Source organism: Leptonychotes weddellii, chromosome 4 (assembly GCF_054177405.1).
Source record: "Leptonychotes weddellii isolate Sample4059 chromosome 4, ASM5417740v2, whole genome shotgun sequence".
Classification (NCBI taxonomy): Eukaryota; Metazoa; Chordata; class Mammalia; order Carnivora; family Phocidae; genus Leptonychotes; species Leptonychotes weddellii.
In genome coordinates this window covers 78,668,029-78,672,883 of record NC_138372.1, presented here as the reverse complement: position 1 = coordinate 78,672,883, position 4,855 = coordinate 78,668,029, and the positions used below count along the sequence as shown (strand labels likewise).

The 4,855-nt window shown below is 39.1% G+C and overlaps 1 non-coding gene across 1 annotated transcript; it reads left to right on the top strand.

Annotated features, from left to right (window-relative positions):
• Positions 1-4,498: 4,498 nt before the first annotated feature.
• Positions 4,499-4,624, top strand: LOC115944153 (small nucleolar RNA SNORA31). Its single transcript, XR_004078731.1, has one exon. It is a non-coding gene; the product is annotated as a small nucleolar RNA SNORA31 (small nucleolar RNA).
• The last annotated feature ends 231 nt before the right edge of the window (positions 4,625-4,855 follow it).

Genomic DNA, 4,855 nt, shown 5'->3' with positions numbered 1-4,855 from the left:
ACACAAACAGAATTTTCTAGTACTTCTCATGGAATGCAGGTGTTGGTGGTTGTTTCATTAAATCCTGTTTGAACAATTCTCTTTTTACTTCTTCAGCTTTGCTTTCTAAACTGTGAAGAAACTATGCTATGCATAGTTAAAACAGTCTCATGGAGGTAACAAGCATTCCTCGGGATCCCCAGCGTCCCACAGCAGCTCTTGGAAACAATTAAGTTAAAATGAATTGGGGAGATTTAAATTCAAATTCAAATTTAAAATGAACTTAAATTCCAGGTCTCTCCTCAAATCTGTCCTTGTCTATCCTGGAAAGTCCTTCACCTTCCTTCACCTAAGAGGTCAGTTTTATTCCACCAAGACTGAAATATAGTATCTCAATAAAGGAAAGACTCACCAGAGCACTACATCATCCTCTGCTTTTTTTTTTTTTTTTTTTTTTGGTTGCTATACTTGGAACAAATTCTGTCTGAGCAGTTCAACTATTCAATGTCCAGTGGCTTCGGCTGACAGACAACATTCCAAAGTGGACATTTACCCGGGATGAGGAGGGGAGCGTGTGGACGATGGATTGACAGGGTGCCAGCTGGCGGCCATATGCAAACCAAACAGCTTGAAGTCAAGCCTGCCTGTTCCTCCCACTGTCCCATCCTCTTGAACTTGCAGCTCGGTGTCATTGCTGCCCAGCTGCCTCTCCCATGCCGACCAGAGAACACTGTCTAGACGGCCTAGCCTATTTTTTTCCCTCTCTGCCTCCCATTGAGTCTTCACCTCCCCTCTGCGCAAGGAGCAGGCACCCTGAGGGTCTCATGTCGTTATTTTCCCATTTGCCACCCCATGCTGCGAATTTAATTTTAGCACTGTGCATGTGAAGAATTGTCCATTTATATTCTTAAAAGGCAAGAGAGGCCATTAGGCTTGTTCACATATTCGAATGTTCCTTTCCAGTAACAGTGGGAGCTGTCCGATTTGATGGATTTTTGAAGCTGCTATCTTTGACACATAAAATGTCGTATAAAGCTTTAAATTCCAGGACTGGGTTATTTGGGGGGTAAAGAAAAAAAGCACCTTCCCAGGAGTTGTAGTTCTTGATGATTAATGCTTATGAAATATAACAGATACTATGAGATAGAAAAATACCAGGTGACAAGAATGTAGCACTTCACAATTATTTCAAGAATTTTATTTTTATCCTACTACCCCTCCAATCCCTCCTCACCATCTCCAGCTCTACGAAGGAAAACTTGACTTGGATAGAGGAGAGAAACCAAAGTGATTCTTTCCTTTATTCAAACAAAACGCTAATCATATTTCCCTTCTTTCACAATTGCAGATCAAACACACAAACAAACACAAAGATGCTTTACTCTCTGCTTAAGGCTTTGTGAGGAAAATGGACAAGGATGGGTGAGTGGAAGAAGAAAAAGGAAGGTAATGAGGGTAGAGAAATGATTCTGTAACTGGATGTGCTACATCTACTTCAAAGAGGGAGCAGGCATCATGTCCAAAGAACACCCACATCCTCTTGCTACTTTCCACTGCACTTTTTAAAAATAACTTTTATTTTTAGAGCAGTTTTAGGTTCACGGAAAAATTGAGCAGAAGGTACAGAGAGTTCCCATATACCTCCTGTCCCTACACATGCAGAACCTCACCCATTACCAACATCCCCACCAAAATGGTACATTTGTCACAAATGAGGAACCTATATGGTTACATCATTATCATCCAAAGTCTGTAGTTTACATTAGGGCTTACTCTTGGTATTGTACATTCCATAGATTTTGACAGATGCATAATGACATGCATCCTCCATTATGGTATCATACAGAGCAGTTTCACTGCCCTAAAAATCCTCTGTACTCTGCCTGTTCACCCCTTCCTCCCTACTTGCCCCTGGCAACCACTGATCATTTTACTGTCTCCATAATTTTGCTTTTTTCCAGAATGTCATATAGTTGGAATCAAATGGTTTGTAGCCTTTCCAGATTGGCCTATTTCACTTAGAAATATGCAACTTTCATCCTTATCTTTTCATAATTTTTCCACTGCATTTTAATTGATTGCAGACATGGATACTAACCAAATCTTAGGACACAGTTAAAATGAACATGAGGTTCAGAGAATAGATGACATTAGCTTCCCAAGAAAGAACTAGAAAAAAAAAACAGTAAAACAGTGTTTTCTTCGGCCTTTAATGCCATTTTCCGTTTTAGTAATTTCAAACAAAACCACAAAAACAAAGTATGGGAGGCTGAGGCACACAGTGAAAAGAGCCAGAAAGACCTGGCTGTGGAACCCAACTCTCATTGTTGTATACCTATAAGGTTTGGGGAAAGTTTCTTAGCATCTGTGTAAAAATAGGCTGTTTTTAGAACTTCATGTAACACCAGCACAGTATCCGGTCCAGCATAAGGTCTCAAAAAAATTATTAGAGTATCATAATGCAGATGTGTGGCAGTATACGATGATTAACAAAGCGGCATTCTCTGTCCCTGAACTTGAACCTGAAGAAAGTGAATGTGCCTTCTGAACTAGAAAAATGTATATGATGGTTGTAACTGTAGATTTTAACCAATCTAAAGAATTTAGAAAAGCTCAAAAGTGAAACCAAAGTAATTATAATTTGGTAACCAAGAGCCATTGCAATTGAATCGTATCATGGCTAAAGAAGGCCTCAGTATATTAAAAAAAAAAAAAAAGTAGGACTGAATAAACCAGAGGAGGATGGTCAGATGGAAAAAAAAAAAATAGATGCCAACATCCCAGAGATTGGTAGTTTCCAGCCTACCCTGGGGAGAGTGACTGGGAATATGGAGCATGTGAACTCCTCAGATAGGTTACCCTATTGTAGAGCAGGTATGATTCATTGGGCATCACCTGACTTGGATGAAATATCCTTTATTATCCTTTATTTTACCTTCCTCAATGCTGAACAACTTTCTGATGATTCATTTAGCTTCTGGTCATATTGAAAAGGTGTCTTGTATAGCAAGCACCACTATCCCACTCTAGAAAATAATATCTCCCATTGTATTTTCACGGATTGTCTATCTGGGTTATCTACTACAGTCTCTTTTAAGGCGACTGGCATTACCTCACTTCTCCGAGTCCAATGAATGCTGGGATACTGAATGATTCAGAGATGGTCTGAACCCCGGTGAATTCACCAGCCAATTTGGTCTTTCAGCAGTCATCTCATCTTCTCGTCTTCCTGTCTTCTCCCAATGGCATCTTGTCTTCTTCCTATGCCTTACCCTTTTCCTACCCATCATAGTAATCAGGATTGCTTAAAAACCATGTTTGATTTCCACTGGAAGATAGAAGGAAAATTTCAAGTGAAGACGGTGCTGTCCCAGGAAATGAAATAAAGGAAATGACTTTTTAGGTCATAGCAAAAATTCCTCCAATTTTTCAGTTATTTTGGTGGTGGGAAGGAGGCAATAATTCTCAAAGCAAAAAGTCTCAAATAAAATAAAACATAACAAACGTTAAAATAAGATAGAAGATATGTCACACAATGAACAATATAGGAAACAATTCCAGTGATCTCGGAGATGTGGGCAATAATTCTCAAAGCAAAATAAAATGTAGACATTTTTAAAACAAGAAAGTAAAAGATATGCCCCCAAAAGGAAGATATAGGGAGCGCTACTTTCAAAAAGGGTAATTAAGAAACAAAAATAAAAATCTTGGTATTAGGCTTGCCAGCTGGAAATTACTGAGTTTAAGATAAATGGCCTTGAAAGCTGCACCAAACTGAGTCCATTTTAGTGGACTATTCAAGACAGAGAACTATCTCTCAGGTCCTTTGGAAAATAATAGAATTCAAGTGCAGTACTAATCCAATAAAGAATTTTCAGGAGTCAATATCAGCTACTTAGCATGGTGATAGGCACAAAGCCCATACTGTTGACCCCATTTCCGTTCCTCAGAAGTACAGCTTTGCTATTAAACTATGGCTTTAGGGGATATTTAGACCTTTTCCCCCTAAGCACCCCTAGTAATTTATTCCATCTGGAAGATCTGCATCAAGAATAATTTAAAATCTTCAGGCTCTATTCTCTCCTGGTGCAGGAGCATAACTCCCATTAGCGCTAATGAAAGCTATCTGTACATCTCAAGAAGTGTACCTCTCATAAGTGCTTAAGAACAAAAATGTTTTATGTCCTGCAAGAGAGGCAGCATTAAAGAGAATCTGGATACTAACAAGGTTAAAATGCAAAGGGTGGATTGTTTTCCAGATGACAGCATTCCTTAAAAAGTATGTCATGTTTCTGTCAAAAAAAAAAAAAAGCCCAGCAGGGTTCTCACAGACTCACTGGGAAAAAAAAAAAAAAAAAAAAAAAAGTATTCCCAACTTTGAACATACACAAAGAATAAGAAATACTTCTATTTTAGAATAGGAAGTTTGGAGTTTGGGATTGCTATTCTTGCCTTTTTTTTTTTTTTTTTTTTTGAGAGGAGAAGGGGTATGTGTGTGCCTTAAGAGTATAATACTTTCCTGCATTCACTGATAGACCTTAAATAATATGCTATGGTTCTTTTGGTTTGCAGTAGGATGCAAAAGAAAAAAGTCTCTGCACTTTCTGTCTTTGTGGTGGCCCAGATTGAGTAGGGAAATATATTTGCCAGAGAGTGAGAGAGAGAGAGGACATACTTTATCTGCAGAGTACCCCTTTGCGTAGGGTCAGAAGCTGATCCAGTCTTGGGCAAGGCCCTATCCTCCTCTAGCTAGATTATTCGCAGGTTAGAAATATGTTTTGTAAATCTGTGACGAGAAGCGTGTCATTTCCCACCTCCATCTCACTCCACTGCTGTTGGATTCTGCTTTTCTGGCCAGCAGGCTGCTGGATTCCAC